General features: G+C 34.6%; 1 long non-coding RNA gene across 1 annotated transcript; it reads left to right on the top strand.

The window, feature by feature from the left end:
- LOC309605172 lies at positions 1-23,079 on the top strand. The gene is made up of 2 exons (XR_014231272.1): positions 1-12,901; positions 13,264-23,079. It is a non-coding gene; the product is annotated as an uncharacterized lncRNA (long non-coding RNA).
- Positions 23,080-27,291: the final 4,212 nt, after the last annotated feature.

Genomic DNA, 27,291 nt, shown 5'->3' with positions numbered 1-27,291 from the left:
AATAGTAATAATAATAAATTCAATGAAAATAATTCCTGCATAAAAGTTAGCATTACAGAATAAAACCCTCCTTATCTTGGTGTTTGAGGTGGAGGTGGGGCAAAACTAGCCTACTTTCCCTCTGTCCACAAACTCTAACACACTAGTGAACATGGCCTGCTCACATTCATGGAGCAATGGAGTTCAGGGAAGAACCTATATTAAGCAAATATGTATATATATACTTCAGAGATATTTTCAAAAATATGGGGTATCCATAAAACAAGAACAGGCTACTATAAAAAAGAAACATTGGAGAAAAATAACAAAGTGTTGAGAAAGTAAAATATGATTGCTTCAATTAAAAACAAAAAAGAAGGTTTGAAAGTGAAAGTAAAGAAAAATCTCCAGAATGTAGTTTTTGAGACCCAAAAGTAAAAAGAAGATGGCAATTATGAAATAAAATTTAAGAAATATAGTTGGATCAATGTAGGATCTTCAAAGTCTAAAAAGAGTTTAAGAAAAAGAAACAATGGGGGGAACAGAGGCAGGGAGGGAAAGAAAGAAAGAGAGAGACAGAAAAGAATAATGAAAAGTGGCTGAAATGCAGGGATGGGATGATGGTAGTCAATGTAAAAATAGAAAACAATTTCCTAGACTAGAGAAAAACATCCATTTTCAATCATTTTTATTACTTTAATTTTTATGCTTAACTATTTTAAAATTAGCTATAGGCATTCTGAAAAACCTCCATTATATATTTCAGTTTTCTTCTCTAAAATAAGAGCATTTTTTAAAATGGCCCAAAGTCTGTTATTCCTAAAAATTAATAATTTCTTCATGTAATCTAATACCTATCAATATAAAAAGTTTCTGATTGTTCTAACTTGTATGTATTTATATTTATATCTATATCTGTATCTATACCTACATCATCTTTATCATCATCTATATCCATATGCAGTGCTCATTTTTCGTTGCAGTTTTATTCTATAGAGTCACCATGAACCCTGAATTAACAAATGCTGAACTAGTGCTATTTCTGGAGCCTCTGGTCACAACACTTTACCTCAACTGAAACGCCATTTATGTTATGTAGGTTTGTTTGTCAATGCCGCTGTAAAAGAAGCCAGTCTCATTAGCATTAAAAACCTGCTTTTCTACATATCCTTTGTTATTTATAACATTTAGCAGGTATTTTTAAGAATTCTTTTACAGACTCCTGATCACAGAACCTGCCTCTCCTGCAAGTTTAATATTTTTTATGTTATATTATCTTTTGAAAAGTGCAAGCCAGGCCAAGCTAGTTGAGGGATAGAGTAGAAATAGAGATAGCTTTTTTTTCAAACTAATTTGGCTCAAGCTTCAATATAGAATGATATTGAGCATTTGATGAATCATAAGATTTAAGTTATATTGGGCAACATTTACTTTTCTACAGCTCAAATAATGATATTTAATTTTGCAATGAATAACATTTACATAAATATGGTGTAAATACCATTTATTGGCTTTTATTGTTAAATTATTTTACAGACAAACACAGATACTCTGACTATAGTATAAATGTTATAGAATATCCAATGTAGGTTCTCTCTCACAGAAATTGGATGATGGGTGAAAGAGGTGAGTTGGAGAAAATGTTAGGGCCTCAACTGTTCTCATTTAGCTTAATTGGGAGTCAAGATAATTTATATCAGTTAATAGATCAAGAAATACAAGATGAATTCCATTACTATAGAGTCTTCCATTTTCATCAAGATCAGTTTAGATAATCTGAGTAATCATCTATCTGAAACAAACGTGTTGATGAAAATATATTTTTTAAAATATTTTTAAATGCATCAATGAGTGGACAAGAAAAGAAATACATGGAGGCCCAAAAATAAGTGAAAGTGAGACTCTAACAGAGGTAATCAGAACACTGAACCTGGCTTTTGCCCTAAGGACATTTGTTAAAAGAGGACATTTGAGATTTCATATTCAAAACCAGGCAAGGCACAGAAAAAAATACATAGAGGTCAGGGCTAAGGAAAGAGAAGAGTAACAAAAAACATTCCCCCAAGGCTGAATCCAGGCAATTCTGGGTTTCACTGAAGTGTGTACAATTTCTAAGGATGCTTTTAAGAAAAATAATACAACATTTCAAACGTGCAAGTAAGGGTCTCTGAAGCTGTAGCTTTATTAGCTACATAGAAGAGCTTCCTTCAACCATGCTGCAGAATCTGGGGGAATTAACAATGACATGCCAGGGGACTTCCATGACAAACTGCATTTTCTTGGTAAGTCATAATATCAAACTGGCCTCCTTACAGCTGTGGTGGTCAAAAAAAAAAAAAAGTCAAGCTGAGAATGTAAGAGTCTGAAGCTGGTAGTGCTTCTATTCACCTTGCAAAACTACCTTCAGCCAATGTTAGCCACAAGTAGGACATGATATTTAGAGTTCAAAAAAAGTGAAACCAAAATCAGAATATAAAATATATAAATAACTCCTTAAAATAAAAAGAAAAATTTTTAAATAGGCAAAAATACTACATAAAGGACAAATTTCATAGCAAATAAACACAAATCACCATTTTGAACTGTTTGAATTCTTTAATCTATAAAGTGAATGAGTAAAAAATATATTGTTCCAGTCATCTCATTAGCAGAGCTAGTGACTGGCCCAGGAGATTTGATCAGTCTAGCCTGGATAGTGGGAAGGAGCCCTCTCAAGAGTTGTGGGGACTCTGAATTTAGAGAAATACATAGAGCTGAGATGTGAGGTTTAATCAAAACAGGACAGAGCCAAATTTAAGAGGGCAAAATTATGTGGTGAAAATGAGAATAAGAAAACAGATTATCAGAGGGTTAGGAAAACAAAAAGGGCTTCAATTTGAAAGTAAGTTGGCCCAGTGAGTTGAATTCTGTTTTCTGAGGTTGGTTTCTAGGTGTCAGACCTAAGTTCTAAGAGGGAAGTTTATAGCAATACAATCTTACCTCAAGAAAAAAGAAAAATCTCAAATAAACAACCTAAACTTACACCTAAAGCAATTAGAGGAAGAAGAACAAGAAAAACCCAAAGTTAGCAGAAGGAAAGAAATCATAAACAACAGATCAGAAAAAAATAAAAAAGAAATGAAGTAAATGATAGCAAAGATCAATAAAACTAAACGCTGGTTCTTTGAGTAGACAAATAAAATTGATAACCCATTAGCCAGGCTCATCAAGAAAAAAAAGAAGAAGATTCAAATAAACAGAATTAGAAATGAAAAAGAAGTAACAAGAGACACTGCAGAAATACAAAGGATCATGAGAGACTATGACAAGCAACTATATGCCAATAAAATGGACAACCTGGAAGAAATGGACAAATTCTTAGAAAAGCACAGCCTTCCAAGATTGAACCAGGAAGAAAAGGAAATATAAACAGACCAATCACAATCACTGAAATTGAAACTGTGATTAAAAATCTTCCAACAAACAACACCCAGGACCAGATGGCTTCACAGGCAAATTCTATCAAATATTTACAGAAGAGGTAACACCTATCCTTCTCAAACTCTTCCAAAATATAACACAGGGAGGAAGACCACCAAACTCATTCTACAAGGCCACCAACACCCTGATATGAAAGCCAGACAAAGATGTCACAAAAAAAGAAAACTACAGGCCAGTATCAATGACGAACATAGGTGCAAAAGTCCACACACAAAAAAAATACTAGAAAACAGAATCCAACAGCACATTAAGAGGATCATACACTATGATCAAGTGGGGTTTATCCTAGGAATACAAGGATTCTTCAATATACAAAAATCAATCATTGTGATAAACCATATTAAATAATTGAAGCAGAAAAACCATATGATCATCTCAATAGATGCAGAAAAAGCTTTTGACAAAATTCAAAACCTATTAATGATAAAAACCCTCCAGAAAGTAGGCATAGAGGGAACTTACCTCAATATAATAAATGCCATATATGGCAAACCCACAGCCAACATCATTCTCAGTGGTGAAAAACTGAAACCATTTCCACTAAGATCAGGAACAAGACAAGGTTGCCCACTCTCACCACTATTATTCAACATAGTTTTGGAAGTTTTAGCCACAGCAATCGGAGGAGAAAAAGAAATAAAAGAATCCAAATTGGAAAAGAAAAAGTAAAACTGTCACTGTTTGCAGATGACATGATACTATACACAGAGAATCCTCAAGATGCCACCAGAAAACTGCTAGAGCTAATCAATGAATTTGGTAAAGTAGCAGGATACAAAATTAATGCACAGCTATCTCTTGCATTCCTATACACTAATGATGAAAAATCTGAAAGAGAAATTAAGGAATCACTCCCATTTACGATTGCAACAAGAAGAATAAAATACCTAGGAATAAGCCTACCTAAGGAAACAAAAGACCTGTATGCAGAAAACTATAGGACACTGATGAAAGAAATTAAAGACGTTACAAACAGATGGAGAGATATACCATGTTCTTGGATTGGAAGAATGAACACTGAAAATGACTATACTACCCAAAGCAATCTACAGATTCAGTGCAATCTCTATCAAACTACCAATGACATTTTTCATGGAACTAAAACAAAAAATTTCACAATTTTTTTGGAAACACAGAAGAAACTGAATAGCCAAAGCGATCTTGAGAAAGAAAAATGCATCTAGAGGAATCATGCTCCCTGACTTCACACTATATGACAAAGCTACAGTAATCAAGACAGTACGGTACTGGCACAAAAACAGAAATCTAGATCAATGGAACAGGATAGAAAGCCCAGAGATAAACCCATGCACATATGGTCACCTTATCTTTGATAAAGGAGGCAAGAATACACAACGGAGAAAAGACAGCCTCTTCAATAAGTGGTGCTGGGAAAACTGGACAGCTACATGTAAAAGAATGAAATTAGAACACTCTCTAACACCATACACAAAAATAAACTCAAAATGGATTAAAGACCTAAATGTAAGGCCAGACACTATCAAACTCTTAGAGGAAAACATAGGCAGAACACTCTATGACATAAATCACAGCAAGATGCTTTTTGACCTACCTCCTAGAAAAAGAGAAATAAAAACAAAAATAAACAAATGGGACCTAATGAAACTTAAAAGCTTTTGCACAGCAAAGGAAACCATAAACAAGATGAAAAGACAACCCTCAGAATGGGAGAAAATATTTGCCAATGAAGAAACTGACAAAGGATTAATCTCCAAAATATACAAGTAGCTCATGCAGCTCAATATCAAAAAAATAAACAACTCAATCCAAAAATGGGCAGAAGACCTAAATAGACATTTCTCCAAAGAAGATATACAGATTGCCAACAAACACATGAAAGGATGCTCAACATCACTAATTACTAGAGAAATGCAAATCAAAACTACTATGAGGTATCACCTCACACCAGTCAGAAAGGTCACCATCAAAAAATCTACAAACAATAAATGCTGGAGAAGGTGTGGAGAAAAGCGGACCCTCTTGCACTGTTGGTGGGAATGTAAATTGATTCAGCCACTATGGAGAACAGTATGGAGGTTCCTTAAGAAACTAAAAATAGAACTACCATACAACTCAGCAATCCTACTACTGGGCATATACCCTGAGAAAACCATAATTCAAAAAGAGTCATGTACCACAATGTTCATTGCAGCACTATTTACAACAGCCAGGACATGGACGCAACCTAAGTGTCCATGGACAGATGAATGGATAAAGAAGATGTGGCACATATACACAATGGAATACTACTCAGCCATAAAAATTGAGTTATTAACGAAATTGAGTTATTTGTAGTGAGGTGGATGGGCCTCGAATCTGTCATACAGAGTGAAGTAAGTCAGAAAGAGAAAAACAAATACCGTATGCTAACACATATATATGGAATCTAAAAAAAAAAAAAAAAAAAAAAATGGTCATGAAGAACCTAGGGGCAAGACGGGAATAAAGACCCAGACTTAGAGAATGGACTTAAGGACACAGGGAGGGGCAAGTGTAAGCTGGGATGAAGTGAGAGGGTGGTATTGACATATACATGCTACCAAATGTAAAATAGATAGCTAGTGGGAAGCAGTTGCATAGCACAGTGAGATCAGCTTGGTGCTTTGTGACCATCTAGATGGGTGAGATAGGGAGTGTGGGAGGGAGATGCAAGAGGGAGGGGATAAGAGGATATATATACACCTATAGCTGATTCACTTTGTTATACAGCAGAAACTAACACAACAATGTAAAGCAATTATACTCCAATAAAGATGTTAAAAAATAAATTAATTAAAAATTAAAGTATGTGTGGAAGAGTCAACTACATTTAGAGGCTCAGAAGTAAGGGCAGACACCAGTGATCTTCAAGGTTTTAAACAACCAATGATGCTACTTTTATTTTTAAGTTTTTATGAGAAAGAATGCTTAAAAAGCCACATGCAAAAGAATGAAACTGGATCACTATCTTACACTGTACATGGAAATTAACTCAAAATGGATTAAAGACTTGAATGTAACACCTGAAACCATAAAACTTCCAGAAGAAAATATAGGCTGTATGCTCCTTGACACTGGTCTTAGCAATGACTTTTTTTTTTTTTTTTTGAGTGAAACTCCCAAAGCAAAGACAACAAGAAAAAAAAAAAAAAAAAGAAGAAGAAGACTACATCAAAGTAAAAACTTCTGCAGGGCAAAGAAAATCATCAAAAAAATGAAAAGGCAACCTATTAAACTGGAGAAAATATTTGCAAATTATATATCTGATAAGGGGTTGATTTCCAAAATATGTAAAGAGCTCATACAGCTCAATAGAAAGAACAAACAACCAACCTGATTTCAAAATGTTCAGAATATATAAAAAGACATTTTTTTTTCAAAAAAGACATACAAATTGCCAATAGGTACACGAAAAGATGCTCAGCATCACTAACCATCAGAGAAATGCAAATCAAAACCACAATTAAATACCACTTCACACCTGTAGAATAGCTAGTATCAGAAAGACAAGAAATAACAAGCGTTGGCAAAGATGTGGAGAAGAGAACACTTGTGTGCTATTAGTGGTAATGTCAATTGGTGTCCAGCCTTGATGGACAACAATATGTTGTAGTAAAAATAAAACTACCCTATGATCCAGCAATTCCATTTCTGGGTATTTAGCTGAAGAAAATGAAAACTTTAACTTGAAAAGATATATGCACCCCCATGTTCATTGCAGCACTATTTATGATAGCCAAGATGTGGAAACAACTTGTGTTCATAGATGGATGAATGGGAAAAAATGTGGTATGTATATACAATGGAATGCTATTAGCCATAAAAAAGAATGAAATATTGCCATTTGTGACAACATAGGTAAACCTTGAGGGCATTATGCTAAGTAAAATATGTCAGACTAAGAAAGACAAAGACTGTATGATTTCACTTATCTGTGGAATTTGAAACAGCAAAAGCAAAAAACTGAGCTCATAGATACAGAAAACAGATTGGTGGTTGCCAGAGGTGGGAGTTGGTGAAATGGATGCAGGGAGCCAAAGGGTACAAACTTCCACCGGTTATAAAATAAATAAGCCATGAGAAGCTAAGGTACAGCATAGAGACTATGGTTAATAATACTGAATTGCATATTTGAAGGTTGCTAAGAGAGTAGATATTAAAAGTCTTTGTCATAAAAAAATGTAACTAAAAAAAAGTAACTATATAAGGTGAGAGAAGTTAACGAGATTTATTGTTGTGATCATTTTGCAATGTATACAACTATTAATCATTATGTTGTACAGCTGAAACTAATAGAATGTTATATGTCAATTATGCCTCAATTTTAAGAAAATTGAAAAAAAAAAGAATGCTATATCAAGAGGAGGCTAAATTGAATAGTTGTATATTACAAACTGAATGGAATTGAGAGTGGTCACTCAGTACCACAAAAGGCAAAACAAAGGCTGGTGACTCCTCATTTCATGTTGACATCTCTGTTTTATGCAGCACCCCAGAGGTGAGCAAAATACTCCATTAAGGTACAGAAGAAAATATTAGAACTTTCTTTTTATGTTATGACAGCTTTTTAAAAAGTTGTATTTTGTCTAAGTTTTATAATACATGTAATTTGTAACTCAGTTGTACATGTATTCATTCATTTATTCATTCTTCTACTTAACAATACGGAGTAACTTCTACTTCACAGTACTGAGTATCAAACACTAATTTCCTATTGTAGTATTTTACTATTTTAGCCCTGAGGATATAGATATGAACAAAAATAATTGCTCTCATGGAGTTTCCATGGATGAGACAGAAAATAAACAAATGAATATGTAAATATACTTCGAGTGATGACAAATAATATAAAGTAAAAAGAAAAAACAAACCAAAACAGTCAATCATACAAATAAACAAACAAAACAGGGCTAGAGCTTGACTGAAGTGGGGGGGCTGCATCAGGAAGGGAGGTGGGCAAGGTCTCTTTGAAGAGGTGGCATTTGGAGGGAATCAGGCAAAGATCTAGGCAGAGAATGTAGTGAGTACACAGGCCCTGGGGGAGGACAAGCTTGGGCATTTGCGGAAAAGCAAGGGAACACGTGTCCAGAACAGAGGAATGAGGTGGCAAAGGATAGGAGAAGGGTTCAGAGAGGCAGACAGGAGCCAGATTACATGGAGCCTGGTAGACGTCGATAAGGAACTTACATTTATTCTGAATAAAGAGAGGCCATCAGAAGGTTTTGACCACATGATCTGGTTTACAATTTAAAAATGTCCCTCTGGCGTCTGTGTAGAGACTAGTCTGTCAGAGAAAAGAGTAAGGAGATCAGGAAGAAAGGAGTCTATTGAGAGTGTACGCAAGAGATGGTGGTGGCTTGGATTTAGAATAATAAAGTAATTAATAAACAAACAAACAAAAAGTACATAATTTGAAGCTGTGTTTGTCGGTTTTGTTTTGTTTTTCTGGAGAGTTGTACAATCCAAAAGGCTAAGAATCTTCTCTAAAAGAAGATTCTCAGGACAGGAATGTGATTACAACACAGATTGAGGCAATATTTCCTAATATTTTATAGAATGTCTTGGTTCCTCTGGAGCTGTCAATTCATTGTTAGTAGTGATTTTAAGAAAGGCATGCCTCTTTCAAAGATATGTAGAAAAATATAAAAATGTGAAGAAAATAATGCAAACATTAGTTGGCAAGTGGAATATATTTTCATCCGAGAAGTTTAGCTTCATTTTGTTTAAATGTATAAACATTTATTGGGACACTGTCTATGCTCACAAAAGGTTTGTTTGCATTCAGGGGGAGATGTTAGGGTTCCAAGTATAATATGGAAGGAATAAGTTACAAATTTTATTTTTTTAATTAATGGAAATGTGCGTGAAAATAATGCACTTTGTCTTTTAAGTATCCATTGCACAAATCAGGGAATGTAGCCAGTTGTAAATCCTGGGCTTTGGTCCCAGTCAGATCTGGATTTATTTCACAGATCAACTACTTACGAGGTATTTGTTCTTGGGCAAGTTATTTAACCTAACCGAGCCTCATGTTTTGTTTTGTTTTACTTTTATTTTAAATACTTTATGTTTTAGAGCAGTTTTAGGTTCACAGCAAAATTGAAGGAGCAGGTACAGAGATCTCTCATACACCCCCTTTTCTCCATTTTCAACATCTGTCACCAGAGTGGGACATTTGTTACACTGATGATCCTACAGTGACACATCATCATCACCCAAAGTCTTTAGTTTACATTAGGGTCCACTCTTCGTGTTTTACTTTCTATGGGTTTGGACACAGGTATGATGATATGTACCCATCATCAAAATAGCATACCACCTATTCACCTCTCCCTCCTCCCTAACCCCACAACCACTCATCTTTATTTTCTCCATACTTTTGCGTTTTTCAGAATGTTAACAGTTGGAATCACACAGTAGAAAAACTTTTCAGACTGGCTTCTTTCTTTACTTTTTTTTTTTGAATTTTTGAATTTTATTTTATTTATTTTTTCATGCAACAGGTTCTTATTAGTTATCAATTTTATACATATTAGTGTATGTATGTCAATCACAATCTCCCAATTCATCACACCACCACCACCACCACCCCTGCTGCTTTCCCCCTTGGTGTCCATACGTTTGTTCTCTACATCTGCGTCTCAATATCTGCCCTGCAAACTGGTTCATCTGTACCCTTTTGCTAGGTTCCACATACATGCGTTAATATACGATATTTGTTTTTCTCTTTCTGACTTACTTCACTCTGCATGACAGTCTCTAGATTCATCCACGTCTCTACAAATGACCCAATTTCGTTCCTTTTTATGGCTGAGTAATATTCCATTGTATATATGTACCACAGCTTCTTTATCCATTCGTCTATCGATGGGCATTTAGGTTGCTTCTGTGACCAGGCTATTGTAAATAGTGCTGCAATGAACATTGGGGTGCATGTGTTTTTTGAATTATGGTTTTCTCTGGGTATATGCCCAGTAGTGGGATTGCTGGGTCATATGGTAATTCTATTTTTAGTTTTGTAAACAACCTCCATACTGTTCTCCATAGTGACTGTATCAATTTACATTCCTACCAACAGTGCAAGAGGGTTCCCTTTTCTCCACACCCTCTCTAGCATTTGTTGTTTGTAGATTTTCTGATGATGCCCATTCTAACTGGTGTGAGGTGATACCTCATTGTAGTTTTGATTTGCATTTCTCTAATAATTAGTGATGTTGAGCAGCTTTTCATGGGCTTTTGGCCATCTGCATGTCTTCTTTGGAGAAATGTCTATCTAGTCTTGTGCCCATTTTTGGATTGGGTTGCCTGTTTTTTTTTGTTGCTTTTTTAAAATTCTATTTATTTATTTATTTATTTATTCATTCATTCATTCATTCATTCATTCATGGCTGCGTTGGGTCCCCGTTTCTGTGTGAGGGCTTTCTCCAGTCGCAGCAAGCGGGGGCCACTCTTCATCGTGGTGCACAGGCCTCTCACCATTGCGGCCCCTCCTGCTGCGGAGCACAGGCTCCAGACATGCAGACTCAGCAATTGTGGCTCACGGGCCTAGTCACTCTGCGGCATGAGGGATCCTCCGAGACCAGGGCTCGAACCCGTGTCCCCTGCCTCGGCAGGCAGACTCTCAACCACTGTGCCACCAGGGAAGCCCAAGGGTTGCTTGTTTTTTTAATATTGAGCTGCATGAGCTGCTTATATATTTTGGAGATTATCCTTTGTCCATTGATTCATTGGCAAATATTTTCTCCCATTCGGAGCGTTCTCTTTTTGTCTTGTTTGTTATTTCCTTTGCTTTGCAAAAGCTTTTAAGTTTCATTAGGTCCCATTTGTTTATATTTGTTTTTATTTCCATTACTCTAGGAGGTGGAACAAAAAAGAACTTGCTGTGATTTATGTCACAGTGTTCTTCAAATGTTTTCCTCAGACAGTTTTATAGTGTCCAGTGTTACATGTAGGTCTCTAATCCATTTTGAGTTTATTTTTGTGTATGGTGTTAGGGAGTGTTCTAATTTCATTCTTTTACATGTAGCTGTCCAGTTTTCCCAGCACCACGTATTGAAGAGACTGTCTTTTCTCCATCTTATATCCTTGCCTCACTTGTCATAGATTAGTTGACCATAGGTGCATGGGTTTATCTCTGGGCTTTCTATCCTGTTCCATTGATCTATATTTGTTTTTGTGCCAGTACCATATTGTCTTGATTACTGTAGCTTTCTAGTATAGTCTGAAGTCAGGGAGTCTGATTCCTCTAGCTCTGTTTTTTTCCCTCAAGACTGCTTCCACTATATGGGGTCTTTGGTGTCTCCATACAAATTTAAAACTTTTTTGTTCTAGTTCTGTAAAAAATGCCATTGGTAACTTGATAGGGATTGCATTGAATCTGTAGATTGCTTTCAGTAGTATAGTCATTTTCACAATATTGATTCTACCAATCCAAGAACATGGTATATCTCTCCATCTGTTTGTATCATCTTTAGTTTCTTTCATCAGTGTCTTATAGTTTTCTGCACACAGGTCTTTTGTCTCCCTAGGTAGGTTTATTCCTAGGTATTTTACTCTTTTTGTTGCAATGGTAAATGGGAGTGTTTCCTTAATTTCTCTTTCAGATTTTTCATCATTAGTGTATAGGAATGCAAGAGATAGCTGTGCATTAATTTTGTATCCTGCTACTTTACCAAATTCATTGATTAGCTCTAGTAGTTTTCTGGTGGCGTCTTGAGGATTCTCTGTGTATAGTATCATGTCTTCTGCAAACAGTTACAGTTTTAATTCTTCTTTTCCAATTTGTATTCCTTTTATTTCTTTTTCTTCTCTGATTGCCGTGGTTAAGACTTCCAAAACTATGTTGAATAATAGTGGCGAGAGTGGACATCCTTGTCTTGTTCCTGATCTTAGAGGAAATGCTTTCAGTTTTTCACCATTAGAATGATGTTTACTGTGGGATTGTCATACATGGCCTTTATCATGTTGAGGTAGGTTCCCTCTATGCCCACTTTCTAAAGAGTTTTTATCATAAATGGTGTTGAATTTTGTCAAAAGCTTTTTCTGCGTCTATTGAGATGATCATATGGTTTTTATTCTTCAATTTGTTAATATGGTGTATCACATTGATTTATTTGCATATATTGAAGAATCCTTGCATCCCTGGGATAAATCCCACTTGAGCCTGGTGTATGATCCTTTACATGGGTTGTTGGATTCTGCTTGCTAGTATTTTGTTCAGGATTTTTGCATCTATATTCATCAGTGATACTGGTCTGTAATTTTCTTTTTTTGTAGTATCTTTGTCTGATTATGGTGTCAGGGTGATGGTGGGCTCATAGAATGAGTTTGGGTGTGTTCCTTCTTCTGAAATGTTTTGGAAGAGTTTGGGAAAGATGGGTGTTAGCTCTTCTCTAAGTGTTTGATAGAATTCACCTGTGAAGCCCACTGGTCCTGGACTTTTGTTTGCCGGAAGATTTTTTTTTTTTTCTTTTAAAGAAATTCACGTTCTTTTTTATTTATTTATTTATTTATTTATTTATTTATTTATTTATTTATGACTGTGTTGAGTCTTCGTTTCTGTGCGAGGGCTTTCTCTAGTTGCGGCAAGTGGGGACCACTCCTCATCGCGGTGCGCGGACCTCTCACCATCGCAGCCTCTCTTGTTGCGGAGCACAGGCTCACAGGCTCCAGACGCGCAGGCTCAGTAATTGTGGCTCACGGGCCCAGTTGCTCCGTGGCATGTGGGATCTTCCCAGACCAGGGCTCGAACCCGTGTCCCCTGCATTGGCAGGCAGATTCTCAACCACTGCGCCACCAGGGAAGCCCTGCCGGAAGATTTTTAATCACAGTTTCAACTTCATTACTTGTGATTGGTCTGTTCATATTTCTATTTCTTCCTTGTTCAGTCTTGGAAGGTTATACCTTTCTAAGCATTTGTCCATTTCTTCCAGGTTGTCCATTTTATTGGCATAGTGTTCCCTGTAGTAGTCTCTTAAGATGCTTTGTATTTCTGCGGTGTCTGTTGTAACTTCTCCTTTTTCATTTCTAATTTTATTGAGTTGAGTCCTCTCCCTCTTTTTCTTGATGAGTCTGACTAATGGTTTATCAATTTTGTTTATCTTCTCAAAGAACCAGCTTTTAGTTTTATTGATCTTTGCTATTGCTTTCTTTGTTTCTATTTCATTTATTTCTGCTCTGATCTTGATGATTTCTTTCCTTCTGTTAACTTTGGGTTTTGTTTGTTCTGTTATCTCTAATTGCTTTAGGTGTAAGGTTAGATTGTTTATTTGAAATATTTCTTCTTTCTTGAGGTAGGATTGTATTGCTATAAACTTCCCTCTTAGAACTGCTTTTGCTGCATCCCATAGATGTTGGATTGTCATGTTTTCATTGTCATTTGTCTCTAGGTATTTTTTGATTTCCTCTTTGATTTCTTCAGTGATCTCTTGGTTATTTAGTAATGTACTGTTTAGCCCCTATGTGTTTGTATTTTTTACATTTTTTCCCCTGTAATTGATTTCTAATCTCATAGCGCTGCGGTCAGAAAAGATGCTTGATATGATTTCAATTTTCTTAAATTTACTGAGGTTTGATTTGTGACTCAAGATGTGATCTATCCTGCAGAATGCTCCATGTGCACTTGAGAGGAAAGTGTAATCTGTTGTTTTTTAATGGAATGTTCTATAAATATCAATTAAATCTATCTGGTCTATTGTGTCATTTAAAGCTTGTGTTTCCTTGTTAATTTTCTGTTTGGTTGATCTGTCCATTGGTGTAAGTGAGATGTTAAAGTCCCCCACTATTACTGTGTTACTGACGATTTCCTCTTTTATAGCTGTTAGATGTTGCCTTATGTATTGGGGTGCTCCTATGTTGGGTGCATAAATATTTACAATTGCTATATCTTCTTCTTGGATTGATCCCTTGATCATTATGTAGTGTCCTTCCTTGTTTCTTGTAACATTCTTTATTTTAAAGTCTATTTTATCTGATATGAGTATTGCTACTCCAGCTTTCTTTTGATTTCTATTTGCATGGAATATCTTTTTCTATCCCCTCACTTTCAGTCTGTATGTGTCCCTAGGTTAGTTTATTTATTTATGTATCTATTTATTTATTCATTCATTATATTCTACCTATGGAGTTACATTTTGTGAACCATGTAAGATCTGTGTCTAGATTTATTTATTTTATTTTTACATGGGATACTCAGTTGTTCTAGTATGTATTGTTAAAAAGGCTATTTTTTCTCCATTATATTGTCTACACTCCACTGTCAAAGATCAGTTGATTATATTTGTGTGAATTTATTTCTGGGCTGTCTATTCTGTTCCATTGATCAATTTGTTTATTCTGCTACCAATATCACACTGTCTTGATTACTGTAGCTTTATAGTAAGTACTAAAATCAGATAGTGTCAGTCTTCCAACTTTGTTTTTTTTCTCCTTCAATTTTGTGTTGATTATTCTGGTTTTCTTGTCTCTCTGTAGAAACTTTAGAATCAGTTTGACAAAGTCCACCAAATAACTTACTTGAATTTGGATTGGGCTGGCACTGAATGTATAGATCAAGTTGGGAAGAACTAATATTTCAAAAATATTGAGTTTTCTTGTCCATGAACATGGAGTATCTCTCCACTTATTTAGTTCTTTGATTAATTTCAACAAAATTGTGTAGTTTTTCTATGTCAATATTGTATTCAATTTATACTTAAGTTTTTAATTTTTTAGAGTGTCCACATAAATAATATTGTGTTTTTTATTTCAAATTCTACTTATTCATTGTTGGCCTCATTTTTTATTATCCATGAAACTGTGTTTTACATAATGCTTTTTAAAGGAATGCTATTTTTCTATGAAAATCATGAAAAATAGTGTGTAGCATAAAATAAATTCTCAGTAAGAAATAGTTATATTGTTACCATCATCATGATATTATTATTATTGTTAACATTATGAAGTTTTTGGACTTGCAGTTCTCGGGGAGTTGAAACAAATAAAGAAACCGCAGTTTTCTCTGGGTTATACCTGAGAACTTTTAAAAAGTGTAAATATTCTTAGTCCTCTGATTTCTTGAAAAGGGACTTTACCCACTATCTCTTTCATTTGTCCTGTGAAGACATGTTATGGACTAAATATGTCTCACCCCAAATTCACATGTTACGACCCCAATCCCCAATGTTACTGTATTTAGAGATATGGCCTTTAAGAAGGTAATCAAGGGTAAATGGAATCAGAAGAATGGGTCCCTAACAATAAAACTGTTGTCCTTATAGGAAGAGAAATAGATACCAGACGTGAACACAGACAAAGAAAAGACCTTTTGAGGATAAAGCTGGAAGACAGACATTTGAAAGACAAAGAGGGAGGCTTCACCAGGAAACAACCCTGCTGTCACCTTGATCTGTGAAAAAATAAGAGTTACTTTAGTTTTCTAATTGTACCAACAGAAATCAGGGAATTTATGTGGAAATGAATATTAAAGGTGTGGGATAATAGTAGATGGATCTATTGAGTTAGGCTGAACTTATTGATATAGGACCACAAAGCAGAGATTCTGCATTTAATGCTGCAGCTTGGGGAGTTTGGAAGGACTCTAATGGTTTGGTTGATTGGCTGAAACAAGGACCAAAATGTGGCCTACAGTGTGTGAATGAGAAATGCCAGACTGCCTTTGTTCACTGTTGAGGAAGGTATTCAAAGACTTAGGGATGGAATGTGAGTGGATTTGCCATCCAGGACCCACTCACCCACCCTGGAAAGGTTCCGAGAAAGACTTTTGCCACCACTATGAGAAATAAACTTGTGAGGGGAGCCCAGCATATGGCTTTTGACTAGCTAATCATGGTGTTCATATATATACACACACACATACATTCTATTGGTTCTGTTTCTGTTACTGAACCAAACTTGGGTCTGCTCGCCTGCACTCAGTAAAGCCAATCTACTGACACCAGGTTGTGGTGAAGGAAAGTACAGCATTTACTGCAGGGCACCAAGCAAGGGGAATGGGTAATTCATGCTCAGAAGGCCTAAACTCCCTTGATGGCTCTGAGGGAAGGGGTTTTAAAGGCAGTGTAAGGGAGTGGGCTGCAGAGTACATGATCAGCTCGTGCACAATTCTCAGACTGGTTGGTATCAAGGTGAAGTTTCAAGCACCCTCCACCTCTGGTTTCAAGGGGTCTAGGGTCTATGTGCTTGCGGTCGGCAGTTTTCATCTGGTGGGGGTCTGCTTCCTGTAAAAACAACTTAAGACTGTGTGTCAGGCCTTTATCTCTATCTTTCAGGGAACTGGGAGTTCAGTGATCCTGCGATGTGACAGATTTATAGTCTAAACTGTTACCAGTTTCCCGGCTCTATAGCTATTCTTTGGGCTTACATCTTTACATTTTCCAATCATTAACTCTTGAGCCACCCTTTTGATTCTTAAGGGAGGCCTAGTAAACTAAAGCAAAAGGCTTTTACTTCAAAAGACAGGAACATAGGGGCTTGTTTTAATCCCCCATTTTCTTTGATACCCCTCAATCTTGAGGGGAACACGTTCAGGAAAAGAAAGGGAGTAAAGTTTTGGATAGAGAGGTTGATGATAAACTCGGTGAGGAACTCAGTTTCATTTCGCTGGATAATTCTAACTAATACACAATATAATGTATTCCAGGCAAGGGGGCAAACATTTATCTCAGCAAAATTAAATTTCATATATATATATATATATATATATATATATATATATATATATATATATATAATTTCAAGGTTTTCCTCACACTCTTTAAGATGCTCTTTATGTCTTGAAAGAAAGTAAGATTTGAATCCAAAATCTCAAGTTTGCAACCCGCTCATTGCTATGTTAGGGAAATCCCTTCACTTCTCTGACTTTTACTTTTTAAAATGAAAATAATATTATTTACCTAATAGTGCTCTAGCTCTCTTAAAAGGGCTGAATATACTAGTACTGATATATATATACACACAAATAGTTATATATACAAATATATATATATATATATATAGCTATTTGTTGAACCCAATGATATCACTATTTTTATGTTCAGAATGGCTGAACATCAGCAATTTCATATAGTTCAGCCTAAATATGTTTAAAAGAAACTATTATCCAAACCCCAAATCAAGCAAAACAAATGAGGTATGAAGGTTTTGTTGCTGACATCAAGTTATGCTCTAATTCTCTCTTATTAATAAGTATGGTTGGAGCATTCATGAGGTGCCAGATGCTGAAGCTCACTCTCTCAGTGAATCCCCCAGACAACTGAATACATGGGAGATAATGATGCATCTTACATCACAGAAGAGGAAACTGAGGAAGAAAGATATAAAACAGCTTGCCAAAGGACAAAACTTGTAAATGGTCAAACCAGAATTTTAAAGCAAGGTAATCTGACACCACAGCCCAAATTCTTAGTGATTATACCTCACTGCTTCTTCAGCAAGTTGAATTACAAGGACAAAGAGGACTTATTTTTAGATGCTTAGAGTCCAAGTCTTTCATCCAGTTCCCTGCTGCTTTTTCTGAACTGTGCCTAGAATTGAATTAAACCCAACTCATCTCACTTCTGCCTCTCTCAATATACAAAACAGCATCACCTGCCATCCATCCCCACCCCTCCTCCTGTCAGCACTGAAGAAGGGCTTTGGTATTCTTCACACAAATGCAAAACAGCATTTTGGTTCCTTAACTACAATAGAACGGCCTGTCCACTTTAAAATTTCATTAGGAAATACACCCTGAGGCTCAGATGTGATGAACTCAGGTGATGCATAAATCCGGGGAGGCAGAGAAGTGTGGAGAAGAAGATGGACATTGCTTGCTCTAGAAATGTGAGGAACAGGGTTTAGTGAGAATGGATGTCTGAAAAGCAGCGTAAAGAGACTCTCATGAAGACCTAAAGCTCCCATTGCTTCAGAAGGCTGTAATTCACAAGTTCAATAACAAAGGCCACAAGGCTGAAGCTTAAAAATGAGAGGAGAAAAAGTAAAGTTCTCTGAGGAAAATTAACTCAAGTTCAAGGATGTTGTTTGTCAGGGAGTGGATGGGTGGAGAGTAAGGAAGCAGAAATATATTTTCTCATGTTTCTTGGTAACCTGAATCATTAGTGTAACCAGAGAATGGGAGAGATAATGTATTTGTATTTCACAACTCCCTTCGTGATTGGTACTGAACACAATTAGACAGGCTAAATTGAGACTAATTTGCCATCTCTAGTCTAAACCAACTCAAAATCAATGGTCCACTGCAGATTACCCCATGGGGAAAGCAAAGGCAAGAGAGGCTTGTGTGACAAAGTAGGTCATGGGTGTCTGTGCTCCCCAGCCTGCTCCTCTATCCATCAAGCTGATAGGCACACATAAACAAATAGCAGAAGGAACAGCCCTGTGAATGGCTCATGATTACAGCAGAAAGCGTTGTTGAGAAAGGAAATGAGGTCTGAATACGAAGAGATTACATTTTGTCTACCAGATGCACTATAGGGATTTGTATGTTCTGTAGCCACTTTCCTAAGGGTTTCTTTACTTCAGCAAAGAGAACAATTCTATTGATGAGCTTATCCATCCTCCTCTACCTTATCCCACAGGTGGTTTTCAAATGTTATTGCACATAAGAAACACCTGGAACAATTATCTAAATACATATTTCCTGGCCTCAGGCTCAGAGATTCTGACTAGGTCCATTGGGGGTGGAGCATTTATCAAACATTCCAGCTATTTTGATACAAGTCATTTGTGAACCACACTTGGAAACACTACTAAGGGTAATAGATGTGCATGCATATACATGTATAGAATTTATATTATTTATATTTGTTCTCATGAGGTAGTGACTGTTTAGTATTCAACATAAATAATATCACAAGAAAGCTTATCTAAGACTCCCTACCACCACCTCCACACATGATTTTCACTGTCCCCAGAGACAGGATTGACTATGTCAATCACAAATGATAAATCTACTTTATCAAAGGTAATTTGCTTCTTACTTTAAGTAATTGAATTTTAATTGTCCTATTGAGAAATAATTGACATACAGCACTGTTAGTGTGTACAGCATGATGGTTTGATTTATAGAAATTATGAAATTTATATATATGTATACTGAATTTACATTTATATATATAGAAAACTAAACCACAATAACTTTATTTAACTTCCATCATCTCATATAGATACAATAAAAAGAAAAAGAAAAAATATTCTCCTTGCAATGATTCTTAGGATGCACTCTCTTAACAACCTTCCTACATATCATACAGCAGTGTTAACTATAGTTATTGTATTGTACATTACATCCCTAGTAGTACTTATTTATCTTATAACTGGAAGTTTGTAATTTTTGAAGTTTGTACCTCCAATTCCTCTTCCCCCCAGATTCTTTGAATGTAATTTACAACTGAACATTTACCGTTCCCTCTAGATTAACTTGTATATTAGCCAATTTCTGAATATTAATTGCTGGTATAATTATTGGCAGTCAAATTTAATATGATTTTTAGCTTGATACAATAGTTTTATATAGTTAACTGGCATAATAAGGTGAAAGTTTTTTATGATTACTAGTCACTCTTCTCTGTGTATTTTTAAAAAGCAATTAATCTTTCATTGCAGAAATACTTTTAATTAAAATGCTTCCTCACTCTCAAACTCAGAAATATATGAAACACAAACAAAAGAAATTAAAGATGAAAACTTAAAGTTTTGACAATTCAAGTAGGCATCACTCATGTTCTGTGTTATTTTATGAATCACTGCATGAAAATAAATCTAGATGAGCAGTGAATATGGACTAAGTTAATAAATTGAACAATCCTATAATCTCCTTAGGAAAGCCAGTTCTCATTTGTTTTGTTTGAAAATTTAGGAAAAAAATAATGTTTCAATTCACACTTAAAATCCAAAATAAATGTTTTAAAAATCCACCAGTGTCCCTCAACATGATGGCAACAATCATGCCTTTTAAAAAATTCTTTATATATCCAATGCCCACCACATGGAAAGTGCACAATAGATACATATGGTTTTTGAAGAAATTTTGAATCTATAAAGTAATTTTTCAGTATGATAATCTTATCTTTTATCATATTTAGTATCATAAATTAGTAGATACCAAGTACAAGTTCTACTGGTCATGGCCAGCAATATAATTAAAATTAATATAATTAATATAGCTAAAATTTTGATATTTGTAGATTTACATTTATAGAGTCTCTAACCTTCAAGGGTTCTCATTCTTCTTGATATGAAAAGACAACTTTAGGCCCACCTCCATCCCCTATCTGGCTGGAATCTTTGCTCAAGAAAAAAAAATACGCTGCCCAGAACTAGACAGAAGGTAGCACTGGGAAAGCTGGGGAACAGTCAGGAATGACCTAGAGAGGCGAGCCCTGTGGCATGTGTGAAGCTGGAGTGGGTTTAGCATTATCACCTTAAATGGGCCTTGCTCCAGTTAGACTATAGGAAAGCAATATCTCTAAGGACCTTGGTTCTAAATATTTAGAATTTCTTGCACTTCCTATTACTGTGTTCTGTATAGAGGGAAGAATGATAAATGACTTAGGACAGTGGAGAAAGATCAAACCAAAGTGCTCACAAAGACATATACTAACAACAGCAAGTTGATTTGCCCTAGAACTCTATATGGGATCAAGAATTAGAGGCATCATTTACCAAGGAAAGTGGGAGTGAGACAAAGTAGAGGTGGAAAGGGGACTTAAAAATCTACAGAAGGTGCTCCAAAGCTCCCAGGTCCCTGTCTGCACCCAGCAAAGAGACAGCTGCTCTTTTATAAATCATATAGGAGTTGCAAAGTATTCATGGAGACCAGTTAAGGCAGAATGACTCTGGGTCTAAGGACTGTAAACACAAAACACAGCTGTGGGCTTCTGGAAAGAAAAAAGTCATTGCATTAAGATTATATTCTAAATGGAGATAAGGCCAGTCCCCTCCCTAAACCAACTTCAGAATACTAATCACAAGGTATGTATATCCTCCCTCTATAGGCAAGAGAAGCAAAAAGATATTTTCAGGAAAACTGAAAATTTCTAAGAAATGAGCTATAGAGACTGATATGTAGGAGACTTTGATTAAAAAAAAAAAAGGTGGACACTGAGTTACCATTCCACAATGATACACACAAGTCCACAAGACATGTCCCTATATTTTCTGTTTCTAATTTACATTTTAGTGTCTCATTCTTAAACATATATGTATCTATCTATCCATCCATCCATCCACAAAGAGTCACTCATTAGTTGACAAAAGCTTCTAAGAAAAAAGAGCAAAATAAGCAATTAGGAAACAAATAGAAAAAAATAAATTTGAAGGGAAGAGAGATGAGACATGGAGGAGAAGAATACCACCAAAAAGACTCCTATATTAATTCTCAGGGAGATAACAGAATAAATTACTTCATTTTTAAAAAAGAATTAAAAAGAAAAATAGAGTAGAAAGTAACAAATACAGAAAAGAGTATAAAAGTCAAATGAAATATTGTGAAAAAGTCTTAACACCTGTAATGTGGATAGGAGAATGAAAAGAAAGAGTAAAAAAAGAGGAGACAATATTTTCAGAGAGTCTGGCCAAAACGTTTTCAAATGTGATTTCAAAAATATCAAGCGACAGATTCGAGAAAATTTATAAAGCCCCAGAGGTATAAATACAAAGAATACTGCAGGTAGCCATATTAGAGTAAAACTTCTGAAAACCAAGGAAAAAAGAGAAAATCTTAAAAACAGCCAGAGGAAAAGGATACATGAGCTTCAAAGGAAAAACAGTAAGACTGACAGTTCTTTTTTCAACAGAAAAAATGGAAACCAGAGAACAATGTAATGATATTATAAATGCTAACAAATATAATTCTCAATGTGGAATTCTATACCCAGTGAAGATAAACATCAGAAAGAAAGACAAAATAGATTTTCTATAAAATTTAAAAATTAGGTATTTAATCACCAGCATATCTACAGAGAAATAAATTCTAATAAGGGGTTTTCATGAAGAAGAAAATATAATCTCAGATGGATAGCATTAATGAAGAAGGGAAAAATTGTTACTATTTAGGTTGAAAAAAATGGTTATTAACTGTTTAAAACCATAACAAGAAACGTCCTATGAAGTTTAGCATATGTAAGAATTAAAACACATGAAAACATAGCATAAAAGTCAATAGGGAAATAAAGTATTTGCATTATGAACAGTAAAAAATAAATATTAGACAGACGTTAATATGTAAAGGATGGATGTTAAAATCTTTGAAGTAATCAATATAAGAAAAATTTAAAAACTAAAATGAGGTAAATATAATAACAAAGTGTTTACTTGATAATTCTAAAAGAAAGAAATTATAGAGGGAAAAGACCAGAAAAAAATTAGTTAAATATAAAACAAAAAAAATCTACTGTAGGTATAAAATCAACATATCAGAAATGACATTAAATGTCATGGACAAAATACTTTAATATATTAATATATAAAAATTATTACACTGGATAACATAACAAAATGCAACTATTTTCTACAAATGACATGCTAAAGTGTGTTATTTTAATAATTATTTTTAAATTATTAATTTTTAAATTATTTTATTTAAAAATAAGAACACAAAACTATTTTAAATAAAAGGATGGAGGGCTTCCCTGGTGGCGCAGTGGTTGAGAATCTGCCTGCCAATGCAGGGGACATGGGTTCGAGCCCTGGTCTGGGAAGATCCCACATGCCGTGGAGCAACTAGGCCCGTGAGCCACAACTACTGAGCCTGCGCGTCTGGAGCCTGTGCCCCGCAACGGGAGGGGCCGCGATAGTGAGAGGCCCGCGCACCGCGATGAAGAGTGGCCCCCGCTTGCCGCAACTAGAGAAAGCCCTCGCACGAAACGAAGACCCAACACAGCTAAAATAAATAAATAAATAGAGTAGCTATAAAAAATAAATAAATAAATAAAAGGATGGAAAAATATTTCATGCAAACACTAAAAACAATGATAAAAAAACAAATATAACTTATTTAGTATCAGAAAATTAGACTGTAAGGAAAGAAGTATTACTAAACAGAAAGAGAGACATTTCATAACAAGAAAGGATCCACTCTACCTGAAAACATTAACAATTGTAAACTTGCATGCACCTAAGAATGTAGCCTGAAAATGTATAAAGCAAAAGTGAATGTACAGAAAGAAGAAATAAACAAATCAAAAGTAATAGTTGGGGATTTTAACACATTTCTCTTAATACCTAGTAAAAAAACAGATATAAAAATTAGTAAGCATAAAAGAGGTTTGCACACGTTATTAACGAAATTACCTTAATTGATATGCATAGAATATTGCACCCAACAACTGAAAAATTTGTATTTTTAGAGAGCATATGAGATGTGTTCCAAAATAGATCAGATACTGAGCCATAAAGCACGTCTGAAAAAATTTCAAAGGATTGATATCATCCAAAGAATATCCTGTTATCAGTGTAGAATTAAGCTATAAATTACTAGCAAAAAGTTTATCAGAAAATTCCCAAATGCTTGGATGTTAAATAATGTATTTCCAAATCATAATGGAAATTAGGATGTATTTTGAACTAAATGATAATGAAAAGTAAATATAGCAAAACTTTTGGCATGAAGCTAAAGCTGTACTTAGAAATATACAGCCTTAAATATATTTATTAGAAAATAGAAAATACTGAAAATCAATAATGTAAACATCATGTAAAGAAAATGGAAATAAAAGAGCAAATTAAACCAAATGAAGTAGAAGAAAGTAATAAAGTTAAGAGCAAAAATCTATAAAATAAAAAGCAAATATAGAATAAAAAATGCCATGAAAAGTAAAAGTTAATTCTCTATAAAGGGCAATAAAAAAATAAAAATTTTAGTGAAACTGAACAAGAAAAAGAGATAAAACACATATTACTGACATGAGGACACTATTGATTTACAAGTAAATAAGAAGATAATCTGAATTTGTGTAAATAAATTTGAAAATTTAAAAGAAATAAATTCCTGACAAAGAACAACTTGCTGAAAGTAATGTAAGAAATAGAAATAGAAAAATTGAATATCCCTTCATGCATATAGAAATTGATCTCTAATTTAGTAGTTTCCTACATAAATTTCAGGCTCAGATGGCTTCACTAGTAAATTTTTCCAAATTTTAATGGAAGAACTAGCATTCATCTTTCATAACATCTTGCAGAGAACAGATAGAGAACACTTCCTAATACAATTTTTAAAAGTCACTTTAGAGGACATCAAAGGACTTTCAAGGACACCAAAATTGGTAGAAATATTTTTAAAAGGAAAAAATAGAGGCAATTTATCTTATGAATATAGTTGAAAAATTCTGAACATAATATTAACAAATCAAATTCAAAACTAAAGCATTATGTCCAAGTAAAGTTTATTCCAAAGATGCAAAAATTGTTTCAACATTAAAAAAATCTATCAGTGTAATTCATCACATTAATAGAACACAAAAAGGAAACCACAGGATCATCTTAATGAAAGCAAAGAAAGTATTTAATGGAATTCAACATAAATTAATGATTACAAAACACTACAATTATTCTCAGCATTCTTAGGAAAATAGGAAGAGAAGCTTCTTTGCATGATAAAGATTATATTTTTATATAATATTTTTAAAAACCCTACAACAAATACTAGACTTAAGAATTATTTTAAAAAATATTTCTCTCTGAGACTGGAAGAAGATAAGGATGCCTGCTATCCCAATTCAATTTACTGTTGTAATGATGGTTCTAGACAGTACAAGGCACAAAAAATAAATAAAAAGTCTAAGCATTAGGAAAAGAAGTCCAACAATTGTCATTACAGGTAGATAATATAATTATGCATTGGACATTCACAAATAATCTGAAGATTTCCTTTGGAATTAAAATGTAAATTAAACAAAGTAACAAGATAAAAGGTCAAAATATAAAATACAAATTGTATTTTTTCCATATCAGTAAAAATCAATTAGAACATAAAAGAGAAGCCATTTTATTTACAAAAGCATGAAAGAAACATCATAAATGTAGTGAAAGGTACTGAAAGCCTCTATACCTAAGAATAAAAACATTACAGAAGGAAATTAAAGATGACCTAAGTGAACACAGGAATAAAGTACTTATAGATTAGAAGAAACAGTATTGTAAAGATGTCAATTCTTCCCAAATTCATCTCTATATTCAAAGACATTCCCATTAAAATCCCAGCAACACTTACCATGACATCTACTCTCTTCTGTTTAAAATCCCAGCAACAATTTTTTAAGGAATAGTAGTAAGCTCTTTCTAAAATTTATGTGGGTGATATATGAAATTTATATAGAGATTCTTAAAGAGAAAAAACAAAGTTGAAATTCTGGTACTAACAGATATTGCGATACTATTTTTTAATAGAGCTACAGTATTGGCACAAGACATTTCTCCAAAGAAGAAATAAATACAAATGACCATAGGTACATCAGAAAATGTTCGATGTACTTATTATCAGGGAAAAGCAAATTAAAGCCACAATAAGATATTATCTAACACCTGTAGTGATGGTTATTATAAAAAAAAAAAAAAAAGACAAGAAGTGTTAGTGAGGATGTGGAGAAACAAGAACACTTGCTCACTGTTGGTGAGAATGCACAATGGTGTAGCTGCTATGAAAAACAGTATGAAGGTTCCTCAAAATATTAAAAATAGAACTACCATATGATCCAGGAATTCCACTTCCAGTATTTATTCAAAATAGTTAAAAACAGGATCACAAAGAGATATTACCACTCCTATGTTTATCACAGCAGCTATCACAATAGCCAATTTGTAGAAACAATCTAAATGTTCATTTACAGATGAATGGATAAAGAAAATATGGTATATACATGCACAATGGAATACTATTCAGCCTTTAAAAAGAAGGAAATTCTGAGCGACTTCCCTGGTGGTCCAGTGGTTAAGACTCTGTGTTTCCACTGCAGGGGGCATGGGTTCAATCCCTGGTCCAGGAACTAAGGTCCCACATGCTGTGCAGCACAGCCAAAAAAAAAGAAAAAAAAAGGAAGGAAATTCTGGAATATGTGACAACATGGCTGAGCCTTGAGGATAATATAATAAATGAAATAAGCCAATCACAGAAAGAGAAATACTGCATGATTCCACTTAGGTGAGGTATCTAAAATATCCAATCACAGACTCAAAAAGTAGAGTGGTGGTTGCCAGGGGTTGGGGGGAAGAGGGAAATGGAGAGTTACTAATCAATGGGCATGTTTCACTTAAGCAAGATGAAGAAGTTCTAGAGCTCTTCTGAACAATTAAAAACGGAAGAGAGTATATGTCATGGTAAGTGCCTTTGCCATAATAAAATTAAATTTAAAAGAAGAAATGTAAATTTCAGTTAAACAATAGAACTTTACAAAGAATGGGCCTATATGCATGTAAATTAAAAAAAAAAAGATACAACCAGGAGGGTAGAGAATCCCAGGATATAACACACATTGTGACAAAATAATCTAATTGGATTACAAAGTTACGATACAACACCACTGAAGGTAGTTAAAAAGAAGAGCTGCTGATCTAAATAACTGTAGAAATCCCTGGAAACTATAAGACTAAAGACAAAGCATTGTAGTCTAGCTAATATATTTCTCACAGAGGTATAGGTAAGCAGTTCTTAAACCCTGTAAAATTATACTGGAATAAACAAATAAGTAAATGAATAGCAGAAGGTGAGTCTGATTTCTCAATGTTGAAGCAGGAATTTACAGGTAAGCAAGGAGAGGAGGAGTCTAGAACAAACCATGCAGTACTGGATAAGAGTTGGAGCTATCAGTGGGGTCACATGTTCAGGTTAAAATGGAC

This window comes from Balaenoptera borealis, assembly GCF_965194805.1.
Source record: "Balaenoptera borealis genome assembly, chromosome: 11".
Lineage (NCBI taxonomy): Eukaryota > Metazoa > Chordata > Mammalia > Artiodactyla > Balaenopteridae > Balaenoptera > Balaenoptera borealis.
The sequence above is the reverse complement of the archived record's forward strand: the minus strand, read 5'-3'. Positions and strand labels throughout refer to the sequence as shown.